Below are 21,620 nucleotides of genomic sequence, written 5' to 3' on the forward strand. Positions count from 1 at the left end.
TTAGCCTCACCTCTGCAGCATCCCTGTTGGTGGCCACGGATGAGGGCTGATGACAGACTTCCAGCTGAGACGCCCCCGCCCAGGACGGTCTGGGTGCTCCCAGCTCTGTGTCTCTTCCCAGCCCCTGCTCTCAGCCTCCCACCTCAGGCTTCATCCTGCCAGAGTGGAGGTGGCCAGTGGCCCTCTAGCTGAACAGGCCCCTGGATGGCAGCCACGCAGTGGTTAACCACAAGATGTCTAGCTACTGCAAGGCCGTATTTACATTTTCCAATATCAGGCCAAGAAATGGCTAATGTAGCAAAAAATGGTTACTCCATGTAATAGTGGCACCACCAAGCCATTGTGTGCCAGTCACCATACATCATTCCTAACTCGCACATAAATTCTGGGGAAAATGTGTTATTAGTCCCATGTCGCATATGAGAAAACTAAGGTTCAAAGAGGCTCAGGCCACACTGTGTCATGGCAGAGCTAGGACTGAAAGGTGTCCTGCCTGACATCAGAACTTTCCACCTGTCCCCTTCTACCCCGACCCCCAATCACCCTCTGGCCTCAGGAACTGTAAAGGCAGCAATGGATTGGGTCTGAAGTAGCTTTGGCCAGTGTGAGCAGAGAGCACTGTACAGTAAGGGGCCCCTACTCAAGGCTGTGGACTACCCTCTCCTGCAGCGGACAAGAGCCGTCTTCTGTGTACTGCATGTCAGTGTGGTTGCGTGTACATGTGGCAGTGTGTACATGCGGTTGTGCATACATGTAGCTGTGTGTACATGTGGCTGCATGTGCATGTGGCTCTGTCTACATGTGCCACATGAAACAGTTATGTGCCCTGGTCCCAAAAACACCAGCATCAATTTCACTCATTCACACAGGCACTAAGAGCAGGGAGCCTGGGAGTCACACTGCCTAGGATCATGTCCCAACTCTGCCACTTATCTGTGATCTTGGGTGAGTTACTTAATCTCTCTGTTCCTCTGAGTCTTCATCTGTACACTGGGGATAATAATAGCTTCTAAGTGGAAAATCTGCAAAGGTCTCTTGAATGGCCAAGATGTCTGTGGAAACTCACAGGATGTGGGCAAACAAGGCATTGAATCCTTCCTCACAGAGTTAAATGAGTTTCTATCCAGGACCTGTGCCTGGTAAGTGCTATATGGGTGTTAGCCACTGTATTTTTCAGCAAAGGCTTATTGAGCACCTACTGTGTGCCAGGGAGCATGATAGGGGCTGGTCTACAATGCTAATCAAATTGACAGGCAACAATCCCCACCCTCAAGGGGATCACAGTCTTTTGAGGCTCCTCAAAGCAGTCTCCTTCCTTCATCCACAAACATGCACTGACGGAGGAGACAGGCGATGACTGAGGCCAACGCATCTGGGAGGATGGAGGAGGGAAGAGGTGATGTTGAGACTTCACCCTCTCTAGTTTTCCTCCTGTCCTCCTGGCCGCACCTTCTCAAACTGCCCTTGGGCTCCCTGTCCTCTGCCAGCCCCAGTCCTGTGGGGTGCCCAGGACTCTGTGCTCCGGCTCTTCTCCCTTTCTGCCCACCCGCACGAGCCCACCCACCTTCTCCCATCTCCACACAGATGGCCCCTACATCTCTGTTCCAACCTGGCACCCCCAGCCACTCAGTCACCCAAGCCAGTAGCCTGGGAGTCCCCTGTATCCACCCCCATGCCCACCCCACCCAACCACTCCCTAAGTGCTATCCACTCTACCTCTGGCACTGCTCTTGAATCCACCCATTTCTCTCCAACCCCACTAGGCCCCTGCTCCAGTCCATCTGTAGTAGGTGCTGTTGATGCCTCACCCAGACCCCGTTTTCAAGCCAGGATATTTGTCTACTAGCTGCGGGTGGTGTTGGCTGTTAACAACTCACAGCTGTGCCCTTCTAGGGAGCAGTGCCCTCAGCCAGTGGAGACCAAACTTTGGTCATCAGGAAATGCCTGGGGGTGCCTACTCTTCCCCAGGTGCAACCCACGGTCAGCAGGCAGATCCAGGAACAAAAGCCGCCCCTCGTGCCCTGACAACTCTGCAGTGCAGTGCAAGCACCAGAGCTCCCCAGGGGATTGGGTCCAGACCAGACTTTGGCTGAACCAATTCCTCACCTTGGTTCTGCCCCTGTCCCACCCTGCTCCCCTCACCCCTCATGTGTGTCACTGAAAGCACTCAGATCCCTTTCCAGGCTCTGCCTTCCAGGAACCCAACCTAAGACTCCATCGCCCATGTAGGGCCAGTCACAGTGACATCTCCAGGCCCTGGGAGGCAACCCAGAGGACAGGTGGGGCCCAGGCTGGGGCAGAGGGCCACTGGGGCCTGGGGAGGCGAATGCCAGGATGCTGAGCCCCCAGCCACCTTGCCCCCAGGCTGCCCTGAAGGAACCAGCCAAAGCCTACCTGGCCTCCCTGACACTGTGATTAAGTTTTGTGCCAGACAACGGGGAGCTGGAGCTTTCCCTCCTCCCTTTTTCTTTTTCCCTTTCTCTTCTTTTCAAAGGCTGAGCCCAAGTTAATCAGATAAATTCCTCAGCAGTCGCACCAACAATTTTTCTAAGGTTCAGTCTCCCCAGAGCGACTCATAATTACTCCAGACTGAGACATTAAAGCAAAGGGGAAAGAAGAGTGGGAAAAAAAGATGTTTTTAATTAAAAAATTAATTTTTCCAACACTGATGGCTGCCCAGCTGTGGCACTTCCCCACTCAGGAGACCATCCCCTCTATCCCTCTCTTCCTCATCAAACCTCAAGGTTGGGGGGTGGGCCTGGGAAAGGCAGCCCCCTCCCTGAACAAAGTCACCTCCCCCTCCAGCGGAAGCCTCTCTGTCTCCCCTCCCTCACCTGCAAAGTAAGTGGTAGGACTGCAGGATTCTACATGGGAACCGCAGACAGAGGACACAGGCTTTGGCGTTGGGCAGACATGGGTTCCAGCTCTGTCACTGAGGATGCATGTGGCTTGCCTAAGTCCCCTCACACTTTCTACTCAAGTGAGGTCCTCAGGCCAGCGGCGTGGACATTACCTGGGGGCCTGTTAGAAATGCAATTTGGACCCCATCCCAAATCAGCTGAATCAGAATCTGTGTTTGAATAGGATTCCCCATGACTCATACCCACAGAATGTTTCAAGAAGCACTGCTTTGGTCAATCCAAGCTTCAGCTACCTGGAAAGTGGCTTAGTTTGCAAAGATTATGAAGTTGTGCAAGAAAACAGTTTAACAAGCTGTAATGCAGGAATCTTAAAAAAATATTCACGAGTTGTTAACCTGGGCCATTCCAGTGCCTGGAATCAAACCTCGTATCTGGTTCAGGAGCTTGACCCCATGAGCCAGAAGCTTTCCTGCTCTCTTGAATACTTTTCTCCCTGTATCTGGGGCCCAGCCAGAAGTTTCCTAAAGGAACCAAAGAGTTTGCAATGCAGGAAATCTTGACTGGAGAAAATAGCCGCCCACTGTCTGAAGCACTGACCATTGTCCAGGTGCCTCCCCTGCTCACTGCGTGCTGGGGCTGCTGGTGGGGTTAGGGCTGCTGTGGGTGAGGGGAGCTCACACTCCAATGCCATGAGGATGGACCTGTCCACTCTAGACAGATATCAACAGCCACGGGCTCCCATTCTTACCTTGCCATTCCTTTCTGGGGTCTTTCCTAAGGACACAATCCGTAATATGGACAAGTTTCACACCAAGAAGATTCATCAGGTTACCTTAAATAGGGAGTAAATATAAATAACACTGAGGGCAAGGCTAAGTGATTGTTAGTAAGGATGTTTCAAATGATATTAAAGACTTTGTAATGACAAGAGAAAATGTTTATGATGTAATATGGGATACAGAACAGCTATACACTCATCTATGTTAAAAAAAAAAAAAGTGTATGTACAAACACATCCTTATGCTGAAGCCCTAACTCTCAATGTGATGGTATTAAGAGATAGGACATTTGTGAGGTAATTAGGTGTAGATTAGGTCATAAGTGTGGGACCCTCATGATGGAATTAGTGCCCTTATAAGAAGACAAAGAGATATCTCCCTCTTCCTGTACATGGTTGCTCCGAGGAACGACCACGTGAGCATGCAGTGAGAAGGTGGCTGCTTACAGCCAGAAAGAGAGCCCCCATCAGACACCAAATCTGCCAGCACCTAGATCGTGGACTTTCCAGCCTCTAGAACTGTGAGAAATAATTGCCTGTTGTTTAAGCCACCCAGTCTCTGGAATTTTGTTATAGCAGCCCAATCAGACAGTAGTATATTTTAAAAGAGATAAAACCAAGATAACAATGAAAAAATCCAAAAATGGATTTAAGGCATGGTTTTGTACTGGAGACTTCAGAGGACTAAGGGAACAACTGCAAAACCAATAGTTACAGGGACAAGAAGAGAAAGAGAAACTCTCCCTCAAGATGACTGTGCAGAGTAAAATTTTAAAACACATGAAGAAGATTGATGCCAAAGCAAAATCAACAGTTAGGAGGCTTATTGATTGCAGAAAAAGTAAACAATAGGGAAATATTTAAATGACTCAATAGAAGCCTATTTGGACCCCTTAAAAAACTGAAAGAAGGCTGGTCATTGTGGCTCACGCCTGTAATCCCAGCATTTTGGGAGGTTGAGGCAGGTGGATCACCTGACATCAGGAGTTCAAGACCAGCCTGACCAAAATGGTGAAACCCCATCTCTACTAAATACAAAAAATTAGCTGGGCATGGTGGTGCATACCTGTAATCCCAGCTACTTGGGAGGCTGAGGCAGGAGAATTGCTTGAACCCAGGAGGTGGAGGTTGCAGTGAGCCAAGGTTGTGCCATTGCACTCCAGCCTGGGCAACAAGAGTGAAACTCCATCTCAAAAAAAAAAAAAAAAAAAAAAAAAAAACTGAAGGAAGCCAGGCACTGTGGAGCATGCTGGTAATCCCAGCCAGTCAGGAGGCTCAGGTGGGAGGATCACTTGGGCCCAGGAGTTTCAGTCCAGCCTGGGCAATGTAATTAAACCTTGTTCTTTAAAAAAAAAAAAAAAAGACTCAATAATTGGACAAATTTTAGACTAGACCTATCCAAAGAAAAGTATAGTGAATTATAAGCTTATATTAAGAAATTTACACTCACGCCTGTAATCCCAGCCTCACACCTGTAATCCCAGCACTTTGGGAGGCCAAGGTGGGCGGATCATGAGGTCAGGAGATTGAGACCATCCTGGCTAATGCAGTGAAACCCCATCTCTACTAAAAATACAAAAAATTAGCCAGGCATGGTAGCGGGTGCCTGTAGTCCCAGCTACTCGGGAGGCTGAGGCAGGAGAATAGCGTGAACCCTGGAGGCAGAGCTTGTAGTGAGCTGAGATTGCGGCACTGCACTCCAGCCTGGGTGACAGAGCAAGACTCCATCTCAAAAAAAAAAAAAAAAGAAAGAAAAAGAAAAAAAGAAATTTACTCAGAAAATAGTATAAAAAGATAAAGAGATGAAAAATATGGAAGCTTCATTTAAAAGAACAAAATCTAATAGGAGTTCGAGGAGAAGAGAACCAAAGGATGAAAAAGAAGCAATAGCCGAAGACATAAAAACAGATCATTTCCCAGGATTAAAGAGAAAGATAAGTTCTAAGCTTGAAAGGAAAGTAAACATTGAGTGACTGTGCATCATAAACACAGCCAAGCCACTACGTGAACACATGGTAGTACACTGAAGAATATAAAAGACAGAGACAAAAACTTAAAGGCGACCAAACAGAAAAGACCATTCATTCACCAAAGAATGACAAGTAATATGGTTTGGATCTGTGTCCCCAAGGAAATCTCACACAGTTTTTGTTTTTTTTTTGTTTTTTTTGTTTGTTTGTTTGTTTGTTTGTTTGGTTTTTGTTTTTGAGACAGAGTTTCACACTCTTGTTGCCCAGGCTGGAGTGCAATGGTGCGATCTCAGCTCACCACAACTTCTGCTTTCCGGGTTCAAGTGAGTCTCCTGCCTCAGCCTCCTGAGTAGTTGGGATTACAGGCATGTGCCACCATGCCCAGCTAATTTTTGTATTTTTATTAGGGATGGGGTTTCTCCATGTTGGTCAGGCTGGTCTCAAACTCCTGACCTCAGGTGATCCACACGCCTTGGCCTCCCAAAGTGCTCGGATTATAGGCGTGAGCCACCACGCCTGGCCTCATGTCAAATTATAATCCCCACTGTTGGAGAAGAGGCCTGGTGGGAGGTGATTGGATCATGGGGGCGGACATCCTCCTTGCTCTTCTAGTGATAGTGAGTTTTCATGATATCTGGTTGTTTAAAAGCATATAGCAGCTCCCCTTCTCTCTCTTCCTCTGCTCTGGCCATGTAAGACATGCCTCCTTCCTCTTTGCCTTCTGTTGATTGTAGGTTTCCTGAGGCCTGCCAGGCTGTGCTTCCTGTACAGCCTGCAGAACCATGAGCCAATTAAACCTCTTTTATTTATAAATTATGCAGTCTCTAGTAGTTCTTTACAGCAATTCAAGAAATGAGTAATACAGAAAATTGGTACTGGGAAATGGAGCATTGCTGTAAAGACACCTGAAAATGTGGAAGTGAATTTGAAACTGGGTAATGGGCAGAGGCTGGAACAGTTTGGAGAGTTTAGAAGAAAGAAAGAAAGATTAGGGAAAGTTTGGGACTTCCTAGAGACTTGTTAAATTGCTGTGACCAAAATACTAATAGTGATATGGACAATGAAGTCCAGGCTGAGATTGTCTCAGATGGAGATGCGGAACTTTTTGGGAACTGGAGTAAAGGTCACTCTTGCTATGCTTTAGCAAAGAGGCTGGTGGCATTGTGCCCCTGCTCTAGGGATCTGTGGAACTTTGAACTTGAGAGTGATGATTTAGGGTATCTGGCAGAAAAAATTTCTAAGCAGCAAAGTGTCAAGATGTAGCCTGGCTGCTTCTAACAGCATGTGATCATATGCATGAGCAAAGAGGATCTGAAAGTAGAATCTATATTTAAAAGGGAAGCAGAGCGTAAAAGTTTAGAAAATTTGAAGCCTGACCATGTGATAGAAAAGAAAATCCCATTTTCTGGGGAGGAATTCAAGCCAGTTGCAGAAATTTGCATAAGTAAAGAGGAGCCAAATGTTAATAGCCAAGACAATGAGGAAAATGCCTTGAAGGCACTTCAGAGACCTTAACAGGAGCTCCTCCTATCACAGGCCTGGAGGCCTAGGAAGGAAGAATGGTTTTGGGGCCAGGCCCAGGAACCTGCTGCCCTGCGCAACCTCAGGACACTGCTCCCTGTGTCCTAGTCACTCCAGCTCCAGCTGTGGCTAAAAGGACCCCAGATACATCTTAGGCTGCTGCTCCAGAGGGTACAAGCTGTAAGCCTTGGCAGCTTCCATGTGGTTAAGGCTGCAGGTGTACAGAGGGCAAAAATTGAGGCTTGGGAGCCTCTGCCTAGATTTCAGAAGATGCATGGAAATGCCTGGATGTCCAGGGAAAAGTCTGCTGCAGGGGCAGAGCCCACATGGAGAATCTCTTCTAGGGCAGTGCAGAGGGAAAATATGGGGTTGGAGCTCCCACACAGAATCCCCACTGGGGCACTGCCTACTGGAGCTATGAGAAGTGGGCCACCATCCTCCATACCTCAGAATCATAGATCCACTGACAGCTTGCACTGCGCACCTGGAAAAGCCCCAGGCACTTGATGCCAGCCCATAAAAGCAGCCGAGGGGGCTGTACCCTGCAGAACCACAGGGGCAGAGCTGCCCGAGGCCCTATGAGCCCATTCCTTATGGCAGTGTGGCCTGGACATGGAGTCAAGGAGATTATTTTGGCATTTTAAGATTTAATGACTGCTCTGCTGGGTTTTGGACTTGCATGGGGCCTGTAGCCCCTTTGTTTTGGACAATTCTTTTGGGAAGGGAATATTTACTCAATGCTTATAACCCTATTGTGTCTTGGAAGTAACAACTTGTTTTTTATTTAATAGGCTCATAGGCAGAAGGGACTTACATTGTCTCAGAAGAGACTTTAAACCATGGACTTTTGAGTTAATGATGAAATGAGTTAAGACTGAGGGACTGTTGAGAAGGTATAATTGTATTTTGCAATGTGAGAAGGACATGAGATTTGGGAGAGCCCAGGGGTGGAATAATATGGTTTAAATTTGTGTCCCCACCCAAATCTCATGTCAAATTATAATCCCCAGTGTTGGAGGAGGGGCCTGGTGGGAGGTGATTGGATCACAGGGGCAGACCTCCTCCCTGCTGTTTTCATGATAGTGAGTTCTCACGAGATCTGGTTGTTTAAAAGTGTGTAGCACCTCCTCCTTCTCTCTCTTCCTCCTGCTCCAGCCACGTAAGATGTGCCTCCTTCCTCTTTGCCTTCCACCATGATTATAAGTTTCCTGAAGCCTCCCCAGCCATTATTTCAGTACAGCATGCAGAACTGTGAGCCAATTAAACCTCCTTTCTTTATAAATTACCCAGTCTCTGGTAGTTCTTTATAGCAATGAGAGAAATGACTAATACAAGTTATGCAGACCTTGTGCCAAGGAGAAAAGAGGCCAGAAAGCCATGGAGCAAACACTTCAAAGTACTGAGTGTGAAAAAATGGAGGGTAAAATTCCATTTGCAGCTAAATAATTACTCAAGATTAAAAAGGAAATAAAACCATTTTCATACATATAAAACTGGAAGAGTTTATACCCAAGACATATTCACTGAAAGAAGTCCTAAAGATGTACTTTGGCAAAATAAAAAGTGAACCTAAGGGGAAAATTAGAGTGTGAAAAAAAGGAGTGCAAAATTGGTAAATATATAAATTGAGCTATTGGCAATAAAATAATAACAATGATTATAATAATAATAGCTATAGCTGTGTTTGAAAAAAAGATACTACCAAGATTCTAGAAAACATTTTAAAAACTTCTTTACTTGTCCACAAGGATGATAGAGATATTGAATATCCTTGGACTTCATTAAAAGAACTTATAATTATATGTATATTGAAATACAAGTGACTTTAATATCACACTGTCAATGAATGGAACAACCAGAGAGAAGGTTAAGTAAAGAAATAGAGGACTTAACACAATAAACCAACTAGTTGTAACGGATGTATACAGAACACTCTACCCAACCACAGCAGCATACACATTCTCAAATGCACATGGCACAATTTCCGGGATAGACCATATGCTAGGCTACAAATAAACTCTCAATAGATTTTAAAAGATACACATCATGGAAAATATATTCTCTGACCACAACGGAATGAAGTTAGAAATCAATAACAGAAGTAAAACTGAAAAATTCACAAATTTGTGAAAATTAAACAGCATACTCTTAAGCAACCAATAGATCAAAGAAGAAATCACACAGGAAATTGGAAAATACCTAGAGATGAATTAAAATGAAAATGTCACATAGAAAAACTTATGGGACAAAGCAAAGGCACTGCTAAGGGGGACATTTATAGCTACAACGTTTACATTAAATAATAAGAAAGGTCTCAAATCAACAGTCTAACTTTACAACTAAACCCAAAGCTATGAGAAGGACGAAAATACTAAAGATTAGAGCAGAGATAAATTACAGAAGTGAAAATCAATGAAATCAAAAGTTGGTTCTTTGAAAAGACAACAAAATGGACTGACCTTTAGTTAGATGAAGTAAGAAAAAAAGAGAGAAGACTCAAATTACCTTATAACTAAACCCAAAGCTATCAGAAGGAAAAAAAAAATTCTAAAGATTAGAGCAGAGATAAACAAAATAGAGAATTAAAAAATAGAGAAAAATCAATGAACTCAAAAGTTGGTTCTTTGAAAAGATAACAAGGGCTGGGTGTAGTGGCATATGCCTGTAATCCCAGCACTTTGGGAGGCTGAGGCAGGCGGATCATCTGAGGTCAGGAGTTCGAGACCAGCCTGAGCAACATGGTGAAACCCCATCTCTACTAAAAATACAAAAATTAGCCGGGTGTGGAGCCAGGTGCCTGTAATTCCAGCTACTGAGGAAGCTGAGGCATGAGAATCGCTTGAACCTGGGAGGCGGAGGTTGCAGTGAGGTGAGATTGTGCCACTGCATTCCAGCCTGGGAGACAGAGCAAGACTCCGTCTCAAAAAAAAAAAGAAAGAAAGAAAGAAAGTAAAGATAAGATAACAAAATTGACAGAACTTTAGCTAGATGAAGTAAGAAAAAAAGAGGACTCAAATTACTAAAATCTGAAACAAAAGTGGGGACATTACTACTAATTCTACAGAAATAAGAAGGATTTTAAAAGAGTATCACGAGCAATTGTGCACTAATACTGGATAGCCAAGATGGAATATGGACAAATTCCTAGAAACACAAAAACTACAAAGATTAAATCATGAAGAAAGAGAAAATCTGAATAGATTCATAACTAGTGAGGAAATTAAATCCATAACCAAACATCTCCCAACAAAGAAAAGCCCTGGACCTCGTGGCTTTACTGGTAAATTCTACCAAATATTAAAATAAGAGTGAACATCAAATCCTTCCAAAACTTTTAAAACTGGAAACACCTTTTTTTAATTTAAAAAAAATTGTTTTGAGACAAGGTCTTGCTCTGTCACCTAGGCTGGAGTGTAACGGTACGACCACAGGTCACCATAGCCTCACCCTCCCAAGTAGCTGGGACCACGAGCACATGCCTGGCTAATTTTTCAAATTTTTTGTAGAGCTAGGGTCTCCTTATGTTGCCCAGGCTGGTCTCAAACTCCTGTTCTCAAGTGATCCTCCCACCTCAGCCTCCTAAAGCACTGGGATTACAGGCGTAAGCCACCACACCTGGCCAGCCATATCAAATCCTAAGGAACCCTAAATAACCAAAACAATCTTGAAAAAGAAAAACAAAGCTGTAGGACTCATACTTCCTGATTTCAAATCTTACTGCAAAGCTTCAGTAATCAAAACAGTGTGGTACTGGCAAAAAGACAGACATATAGACCAATGGAATAGAAATAGACAGACATATAGCCCAGAAATAAACCCTTGCAAAAATGGGAACATGAGTTCTGACAAGGATACCAGGACCATTCAACGGGGAAAGGACAGTCTTCACAACAATGATGCTGGGAAACCTGGATATCCACATGCAAAAGAATAAAGTTGGACTGTTATCTAACATCACCTACAAAAATTAACTCAACATGGACCAAACACCTTAATGTAAGACCTAAGACTGTAAAACTCAGAAGAAACCATAGGGCGAATCTTCATGACATTGGTTTTGGCAATGATTTCTTGGCTATGACAATAAAGGCACAGGCAACAAAAGAAAAAAACAGGTAAATTGGATTTCATCAAAATTTTAATACTTCTTATATCAGAAAACATTGTCAACAGAGTAAAAAGGCAACCCATGGAGCAGATATTTACAAACCATGTATCTGATAAAAGATTAATAGCTAGGGCTGGATGTGGTGGCTCACACCTGGAATCCTAGCACTTTGGGAAGCTGAGGTGGGTGGATTGCCTGAACTCAGGAGTTCAAGAACAGCCTGGGCAACATAGTGAAAACCCGTCTCTACCAAAATACCAAAACTTTGTGAGGCATGGTGGTGCGTGCCTATAGTCCCAGCTACTTGGGAGGCTGAGGCACAAGAATTGCTTGAATCTGGGAGGTTGCAGTGAGTCATTGTAGCACTGCACTCCAGTCTGGGTGACAGAGCGAGACTCTGTCTCAAAAAAAAAAAAAAAGATTAATAGCTAGAATGGGCTGGATGAGTTGGCTTACACCTGTAATTCCAGCAGTTTGGGAGGCTGGAGTGGGTGGCTTACTTGAACTCAGGAGTTTGAGACCAGCCTGGCCAACATGGTGAAACCCCATCTCTACTAAAAATAACAAAAATTAGCCCGGCCTGGTGGAAGGCGCCTGTAATCCCAGCTACTCGGGAGGCTGAGGCAAGAGAATCACTTGAACCCAGGAGGCTGAGGTTGCGGTGAGCTGAGATTGCACCACTGCACTCCAGCCTGGGCAACAAGAGCGAAACTCCATCTCAAAAAAAAAAAAAAAAAAAAATAGAAATAAAGAAACTATGACCCATGCTACAATTTGGAGGAATCTTGAGAACATTATGCTAAGTGAAATAAACCAGCCAAAAGAGCAGATACTGTATGTTTCCACTTACATGAGGCATCTAGAATAGTCAAAATCACAGAAATAGATATGTTAGAATGGTGGTTGCCAGGGACTTGAGGGAGGGGGAAATGGGGAATTATTTAATTGTACAGAGTTTCAGTTTTACAAGATTAAAACAGTTATGAATCTGAATGGTGGTGACAGTTGCACAACATTATTAATGTATTTAACAACAACAACCCTGCACTTTAAAATGGTTAAGGTGATACATTTTATGTTAGGCGTATTTTACCACAATGAAAAAAATTGGAAAAAAGTAACCACTAAGGGTTATAAATACAATTTATAGCTTGTGAGGTGCAGCTAAGGCAATATTTGGAAGCAAATGTATAGCCTTCAATGAATTTACGAAAGTAGAGAAAAGATTCAAAGCAAATATCAGTGATTTAACTCAAAAAGGAAGAAAAAGAACAAAAGAATAAGCCCAAAGAAAGTAGAAGGAGGAAAAGAGAAAAGAAAGGAGCAAACTTTTTTTTTTTTTTAATTGAGACAAGGTCTCACTCTGTCACCCAGGCTGGAGTGCAGTAGCCCAATCTTGGCTCACTGTAGGCTCAACCTTCCGGGCTTAAGCGATCCTCCCACCTCAGCCCATCAGTAGCTGGGACTACTGGTGCACACCACAAAGCCCGGCTAATTATTTTTGTATTTTTAGTAGAGACAGGATGTCACCATGTTGCCCAGGCTGGTCTTGACCTCCTGGGCTCAAGCCATCTGCCCGCCTTGGCCTCCCAAAGTGCTGGGATTATAGGCATGAGCCACGGCACTCAATGAAAACTTTTTAAAATTAGAAACAAACAAACAAAAAAGAGAGGTAGAGAGGTGAAACAATTTCATCTATCACAACCGAACTGCAGAGTCTTATTTTACATCCTGTAAAAACTTTTCATTCTGTGTCTATCTTTGAAAAGTTATAACTTGTTTGGGTAGTCCCATTATACCTGATTTTTTTGGAGATTTGGGGATGGACTTTAGATAGAGGCATGAATGTGTTGACCAAGGGGCTGGGGGAGAAATCTTTGCCAGATACTTTTAGGACCCTAGCCTCATGTTTATCCTGTCAACACCCAGGGAAGTGGGGAGTGGCTGAGGGTCAGAGAGGCAAAGGCGCTTGTCTGTGGTCACGTGATGATTAATGGCACAGCTAGAAATGGAACGCAGGTTGCTTCCCCTCACCACCCCAGCTTTTCCCCTCTCCCCAGACCACCCCCAAGATGCAGGGAGATTGTGAAGTCTCCTTCCTGGGGCTGATTCAGACCAATCTTGTGTACGAGACCTCGTTCCCCAGGCCAGAGACAGGCAATGCCAATGCCCCAGGGGATGCTGTTTAGCAGTCCAGCCTCCCCTCACTCTCTCTTGGGGAGTCTGACAGATCTTAGAACCAGACGGAGCTGTGGCATTGATGGACAGAGCACTGTCTCCATCACCTGGTGTCTGAGGCTCACCTTTACTCGCAATCAGCAGGGAGGATTGTCTTACAAGACCAGAGATAGAGCATTCAAGGTGGACAGAAAAAAAGCTCTTGTTAGAAAATCATCATTCTTCTTTGCAGCTGCTTAAAGTGAGGCCCAGCCATCCCTTAGTTAATATCTCCGCCTACTTGGGAAGAAAGGTAAATCATTGACAACTGCTCATGAGAGTGACTTGGCCCAGCAGTGCGCTTATAAAACCCCGGACTGGTAAAGTCCCTCATCTGTGAAATGTCCTTCCCCAGAGAGCTTCTAGAGTGCACAGGCATCCAGCGATCTGTGGGCACAATTAGAGCAGAGGCTGGATGCAGCTCTGGGCTCTCTGCCAGGCCAGCTCTGCCACTTCTCTCCCTTTGTGGGCTCCCATTGATTGAGTCAGGATGGCATTGGATTCCCCCACGATCTCTGACCTAATGGGTTGGACTCTAAGGCGGCCTTGAAGAGAGTCACCAGCCCACCGGCCTGGGGCTAGTAACACGTATCCCAAGGGGAAAGAGGAGTGATGCCCCCATTGCCTGGAACTCCCGGGGAGTAGAGGGAAAGCAGATCCCACCCAATTCCTTCACATTGTCACAGTCTTAGAAGAAAACATTGTACAAATTCACATCGAAGACTCAAAAATAAGTCACGGAGCAGTCAGGGCTAAATGAAGCCTCAGAGCACATTAGCTCAATCCCCTTATTGCTCTGGGCAGGAGATGGAGGCCCAGAGAGGGTGAGCCCCCTGCCCAAGCTCACACAACAGGGAAGCGGACCTGAGTCTGCAGCCTCCAGAGTTGCAGCAGTTGCCGGCACCTCACAAGCTCGAGGCCTGTGGCAACGGGGACCGAATCTCCACTGCCCAAAGCGGAAGCCTCAGGAGCAGAAGAGAGAGGAAAAGGAGGGGAGAACAGAGCGCAAGGGGCAGGAAGGGGCATGAATTTGCTCAGTCCAATTGCAGCTTGATCAATTACAAACGGGGTGTGGCAGCAGAGCGGCTGCTGGAACCACAGCTCCCCGGAGCCCCATCAGTCAGCGATATAGTAATAAAGTGGCCAGGGCTGGAAAAATGCTATGAGACTCCAGGGAGTTCAGTCTCATCCCGCTGGATTATAACCCTGTTATCGACATCCCAGGGACTTATTCTGTTTCCTTCAACCCAGCTCGGGAGATGAAACCTTCCGGGGGCGCTAGGGGTGGGGTGCTGGCTGGTGGGATGCAGCCCAAACCCAAAGGAACGGCTGGGAGCAGGAGAGGCAGGAGCGGGAGTGGGCTCCGCCAGAGGCACGTCTGCCAGACATATCTGGGGCGACCCTTCTCCCTGACCCCCAACTCCAGTGTCCACTGAGGCCTCAGCTATGCACTGGGCTGTGCTGTGGGGGTCAGAGGGAGGAGAAGCTGGGGGCCTGGCCTGGGAGTCCCAGAGTGCCTGGGGCACAGTCCTCACATGCCAAAAGATCAAAAAGAATAGCAGATACTCAGCGGTTCAGCTGCTGAAATGCACAAGACAGAAAGCGCCCTGGAGGTTTCAGAGTGCAGGACAAGTTTCCTGGAGGAGGCGAGGCCACACCAGCGTTCAAAGGGTCATAATTCTGTTGCTGAACGTTGGCCACAGTTTTCTGCAGGCCTCCACCTCCTCCTTTTCCTTGCATCCAGGGTCAGAAACTGTCCTAAACAGCAGGTGTTCTCTGACTATAAAACTCTCCTGGCAACCCAATGCGTCCAGGAAGAAGTCAGAATTCCATCACATAATAATAAAATTCAGCCATAAACAGAAATGAAATTCTGATACATGCTACAACATGGGTGAAACTTAAAATCGTTATACTAAATGAAATGAGCCAGACACACAAGCACACGAGGACAAATGTTTTACGATTCCACTTACATGAAGTATCTAAAATAGGCCAATTCATAGAGACATGAAGTAGTATAGAGGTCACCAGAGGCTAGGGGAAGGGCGACAGGGACTAACTGTTTAGTGGGTACAGTTTCTGTTTGAGATGATGCAAAAGTTCTTGAAATGGATAGTAGTGATGTTTTGTTTGCACAACATTTTGAATGCACTTAACGCCACTGAATTGTACATTTAAAAACGGTTAAAGGCCTGGAGTGGTGGCTCACACCTATAATCCGAGCACTTTGGGAGGCTGAGGCAGGAGGGTTGCATGAGCCCAGGAGTTCGAGACCAGCCTGGGCAACATGGCAAGATCCCCTGCAATGGGCTTCTGTCCTGGCCACTGCAAATAACTCACTGCCTCCTATTGGCACCAGGTCCTGTCATGGCACTGCACATGCTATTCTCTTGTCCTGGAATTCCAGCTCTTCTCCTCTTCCTGGATAACACGAGCTGGTTCTTCAAGACTCCACTGGTACACCACCATCTCAGTGAATTCCCCTACCGACGTGTTCCCTACACAAGCATAGTCAGAGGCACCCTCATCTGGGGACCCACATCTCCTGGGCTGCCCACATCAAGGTCCCTAATTTGTGGGTACATACAACAATGCCACCCTCTTGAAGTGGGGCTGGACGAGGCAGCCCAAGACATCACAATAAAGATTCCAGCATGCCAGGCGCACGCCGATAGCCCCAGCTATTTGGAAAGCTGAGGTGGAAGGATGCTTGAGCCCAGGTGTTCAAAATTAGCCTAAGCAACATAACCAGACCCTGTGGCAAAAAAATGAAAAGATTCCAGGATCACTTCCCATAGGTATTCTTAATTAAAGCAGCAACAAGCCACAAGACTGATCAGAGGTAGGATATGGGTTCTTTCTCCAGCATTTCAGATGTGAATGTAAGCCATGGCTCAAAAGCAGTGGAAGCATTGCTATAACATTAGGGTCAAGCTGAATATTAACTTCCCAAGGGAATGCAGGGATATTTTGGTCCACCAGCAACTGAGAATAAAAAAAAGAAGATAAAGACCTGGAGAAGATCAAAAGCACATCTGAAAGCTGCAGCCAGCCTATCTCTCTAGGGAAATTTTAAAGTGACCCAACTAGAAGAATTAAAAACAGGTATTAGCTCAGGAACTTTATGATCTATAAAAATAATACCCGTCAATCAAGATCTGGTTTCTCATTCTATCCCAGTATAGATGATGCCAAATTTACGTAAATAAAATCATGTTTATTAGATAGGCAGAGAGAAACATAGAGGCATATATGACTAGACATACTTAGATTTATAAAATCGCAATGAGACTTAGACACCTGCACATCTTATATGTCAGCAAAAACAGTGATTTATTTATGTCTCCGTTTCCTCAACTTGACTATGAGCTCCTTGAGGGCAGGTCCTTTATCTTTGTGGTCCCACTGTAACGGAGTACCACACATAAAAGGAAGGAAATAAATGTCTGCTTTGTAAATGAATGAGTTATTCTTTGCATCTCCAGCACCCAGCACAATGGGTGTTTCTCAGAGGAAGCTTCACACCTGACATGCTGCCCTCACCTGCACCCCAGCTCTGCCTCCCATTGTTAAGATGAGAGCAGCAGGAAGCAGAAGTTGCTGCACAGAGGGGAGGGTTGTGCACTGGCTCCTTGCTCAGCTGGCTGGGAGGGACCACAGAGAATTGAGGAGCCTCCACCCTAAGAGGCCGGACTGCCTGGGGCCTGGGGCCTGAAGACTGAGGCAGGAGCTGCACAGAACTCTCAGGAGCTGCAAATAGCTCAAAATCTGCAGCTTGGACTGATGAAATCAAAATGAAGTTGCAAGAAGAGACCACTCACAGGAGCAGTGTCCATTACAGCAAACAAATTAGAACAACTCAAATGCCCTTTGAAAGGAAAATGGATACATGGGGGCAGAATCTTTCCATGGAATACTGTACTGCAATGAAATTGAAAAAAAAAAAACCACTATGTACAATAGTATGTGTGAATCTTAACATGATGTTGAGTGAAAAAGTAAATCTCAGAAGATCATATATAACACGATGCCTTTTTATAAAGATCACAAACAGCTCAAATCAGCAATGTATTGCTTAGGCATCCACAGATATGTGGTTGTGGCGGAATTACCCATGTTCAATGAGTCTTCTGGTTCTTCCTTCATTTTGGAAGGCATTTTTCCTTCATGCCCTCTTGAAATTAGGGATAGCCTTGGGAAGAGCTTTGGCCAGTGAAATGTCAGCAAAAGTGCTCGGCGTCACTTTTGAGCAGAAACGTCTAAGAGCTGGCACATATTTCTTATTCTCTTCCTCCCCCAACCAAAGCAAACCCCAGAACTTAGAGTTGAAATGGCAGTATCATTAGATAGTGGCTGTGCCATCCACATGCCTGGGTCCCTGAGTGCCTGCAATGAGCACAGCCTCTGCCAAACTGCATTGGCAGAAAAAGAAGCCTCTTTCAGGGCAAGCCACTGAGACTGGGGGTTGTTATTGTGGTGTAACCTAGTTTATCCTAACTGATACAGAAACAAATTTAGGCCGGGCGTGGTGGCTCATGCCCATAATCCTAGCACTTTGGGAGGCCCAGGTGGGCAGATCAGTTGAGCTCAGGAGTTTGCAACCAGCCTGGCCAACATGGTGAATCCACCATCTCTACAAAAAATACACACACACAAAAAATAACTTAAAAAGTTAGCTGATCATGGTGGTGAGTGCCTATAGTCCCAGCTACTCACAAGGCTAAGGTGGGAGGATCATTCGAGCCTGGGAGGTGGAGGTTGCAGTGAGCTGAGATCGTGCCAGTGCACTCCAGCCTGGGCAACAAAGCAAGACTCTGTCTCCAACAAAAAAAAAAAAAAGGAAAAAGGAAAAGCAGAGATAAATTTATGTTTGAAAGGGCAAGAGGGCCTGGACATAGTGGTTCACACCTGTAATCTAAGCACTTTGGGAAGCCAATGCAAGAAGATCACTTGAGGCCAAGAGTTTGAGGCTTCAGTGAGCTATGATCACACCCCTGCACACCAGCCTGGGCAACAGGGAGAGACCCCATCTCTTAAAAAAAAAAAAAAAAAAGATAAGGGAGTAATACATACAAAATTCAGCATAGTGCTGACCTCTGAGGAGGCGGCAGGGAGAAGGGAGAGGGACAGAGGGAGGGGCACAAAGGTAGCTACAAATATTGTTAAGGTTCCAGATCTTGGGTTGAGCTCTGAGTTTAAAGGTGCTTGCTGTGTTATTGCAAACACATTTATTAATTACAGTGGCCCTGCATGAGCCAATAGTAACAGTGCATCCTAACTAGGGGGTGTGATTAACTCAATTGTGTGTACCTGAGGTTCATTTAAAAAGGAAAAGAAAAGGACTATTGCTCAACTATGAGCTGGAAACTCAGTACTGGGTGTGCCCAAGGGGAGCGTGCAATCTCATCTTGTAGGCAATGGGCACCCACTGAGGTTATAGGGGAGGGCAAGGGTGGGGCTCAGAGGTGTGTTTTTTCTCCTAATTCCCTAAGGTCCAGGACCTGAGATTCCATTCCCCACAGCCCCTCCTCCAGGCCCCCAGGAAACTCTCACTCTAGCCAGCTGGTTAGAGGTGGGAGACAGGATGATCAGAGACTTTGTTCCTGGCAGCTTGTCAAACCTGCCACAAAGCCTCATTTCAATGTATTTGCATGAAATGATTTTATCCCAGCTGCCTCCTCGTCCCTGCCCCCACCCCAGGGGCCCTTGCAGGCCTGGCTCCCAGGCAGTGACCTTACAGGCCCCTGGACCAATCCCAGACCCCCTTTGATTATATCAAGTTTATTGGTAAGAATTCTGCTTTTCCTGCATGCTGGGAATCATGAATCTTACACAACTTTCTCTCCTTCATGATCATTGCAGTCCATGGGGAGCCGCTGAGGAGTTGTAGGCGAGGGGGGACGTGGTGGGATGTGCAAGGTGGAAGCTCACTCTGGCTGACAGGGAGGGACAAGGGTGGAAGTAGGGAGACCACCAAGGCAGGAAAGGGAGGACATCTGGACTGGGGAGGGACAGAGGGACGGAGCCATGGAGCAGATCTGAGAGCCACTCAGAAGGTAGGACCACGGAGCTCAGCAGCGAGTCCCAAGCCCAGCTTCATGGCCACGGGGAGGAAACAGAAGCAGTCCTGTCCCCCGGACTCCAGGCACCACAGGTCACAGCTAAGGCTGAAGCCAGATTGGATGTCCAGTGCCAGAGAGAGGAGTATGGGGTCGGGGGGCAGGAGGGAGGCAGGGAATAAGTGACTATTTGTTATTGGACCTTTAGAGCTATTTGAGTATATTAATTTGACCCCAAGATTTCAACGAAAAAAAAAAGAAAGCACATTAGAGTCAGACTGCCACGGCCTTGGACATTCACTATCCACACCGCACAGGCAAGCTGCAGGCAGTTCACGACCCCTCAAGATTGTGCACCGAGTTGGTTATGTGGATGCAGATTTTTTCTGAAAAGTATGTTCTATGGAATTCTCAAAAGGGCCTGTGACCTGGCAATAATGATAATACTTAACATTTAAATACACTAACATGGTATATACCATATGATATAGATACAGACATAGACATACAGACACATACACAGACATGGATACAGATACAGATCAACTCATTTAATCCTCTCAATGGCTCAAGGAGGAACATTGTATTGTCATGTCCATTTTATAGATGTAGGGACTGAGGTACCAGGAGGTTCAGCGGCTTGCTGAAGCTTGCTCAGTTAGTGAGATTTGAGTCTAGAGTTTCAGCCACAACCCTGGCCCCATCTGGTCTAATACTGAACTTGTCAGGTAGACAAATGAGACCCCGGGGCACAGAAGGGTTCACCCCGGGTTCCACCAACAGAGAGTGCTGGCCCCTGTGGACTCACAAACATCTGTGCTCCCAATCCTTCTTGGGCCTCTCACTTCAAGAGTAATAGGAAATCTCAAGGCCAGGTGCAGTGGCTCACGCCTGTAATCCCAGCACTTTGGGAGGCTAAGGTGGGCGGATTACTTGAGGTCAGGAGTTTGAGACCGGCCTGGCCAACATGGTGAAACCCCATCCCTACTATGAATACAAAAATTAGCTGGGCGTGGTGGTGGGGGCCTGTAATCCCAGCTACTGGGGAGGCTGAGGCAAGAGAATTGCTTGAACCTGGGAGGCAGAGGTTGCAGTGAGCCAAGATATCACCCAAGGTCCAAAGAGCCTGGGCAACAGAGCAAGACTTCACCTCAAAAAAATACAAAAATAAAAACACAACAAAACACACACAAAAAAAGAGCAATAGGAAATCTTGGTCCCTCCCCTCATCCATGCCCACAGCTGGGAAGGTGGTTTGGTGCCAGGGACATCTCAGGAGCAGGTGTGGAGCAGGGGAGAGCTCCCACCCGCCAGCACTACCGCTGCTACTGACAACCCAGGTCCCAATGCAGGGAGAGCCCAGCCAGGCAGCCCTCAGCAGGGACAGTGTATTAGCCTGTTTTCATACTGCTATAAAGAACTGCACGAGACTGGATAGTTTGTGAAAGAAAGAGGCTTAATTGACTCACAGTTCAGCATGGCCAGGAAGGCATCAGAAAGCTTACAATTACAGCAGAAGGTCAAGGGGAAGCAAAGAACCCTCTTCACAAGGTGACAGAAAAGAGAAGTGCTGAGCAAAGTGGGAAGAGCCCCTTATGAAATCATCAGATCTCGTGAGAACTCACTCACTATCACGAGAACAGCACGGAGGAAACCGTTCCCATGATCCACGAATTACCTCCACCTGGTCTCTCCTTGACAGGTGGGGAAAATGGGGATGATAACTCAAGATGAGATTTGGGTGGAGACACAAAGCCTAACCATATCAGACAGGGATCCCCGTCCTCCATAACCATCCCTACTGTGTCCCTAGTCTCTCTTCCCCACCTCCACCCTCCGCTCCATCTGAGACTGAGGAAAAGGAGCGGGCTGGTGACCTTGGGTGGGGCCTGGCACCTGGAACCTCAATTACCCTGCCTCTCCTCCCTGTAGTCCCACCCCCGAGAGTGTTGGGCCCTGCCCACTGGGATGTGTCCTCCAAGGCCTTGCCTGAGTCTGGCCCTGCCTCCCTCAGGAGTGTGTGAGCCCCTGAGCCAGGCTAAAGGCCACCTCCAGGGAACTGTGGCAGAGGCAGGAGCCTGGAGAAGAGGAGGGGGAGAGGAG

At 46.4% G+C, this 21,620-nt stretch overlaps 1 long non-coding RNA gene across 1 annotated transcript in view; it reads left to right on the forward strand.

Annotated features, from left to right (window-relative positions):
- LOC117976067 (uncharacterized) overlaps positions 1-14,395 on the forward strand; it is a 32,270-nt gene extending 17,875 nt beyond the window's left edge. Inside the window, exon 5 of the long non-coding RNA XR_004666603.3 lies at positions 870-14,395. This is a non-coding gene — a long non-coding RNA (uncharacterized LOC117976067). The remainder of the gene's footprint in view (positions 1-869) is intronic.
- The last annotated feature ends 7,225 nt before the right edge of the window (positions 14,396-21,620 follow it).

Source organism: Pan paniscus, chromosome 16 (assembly GCF_029289425.2).
Source record: "Pan paniscus chromosome 16, NHGRI_mPanPan1-v2.0_pri, whole genome shotgun sequence".
Lineage (NCBI taxonomy): Eukaryota > Metazoa > Chordata > Mammalia > Primates > Hominidae > Pan > Pan paniscus.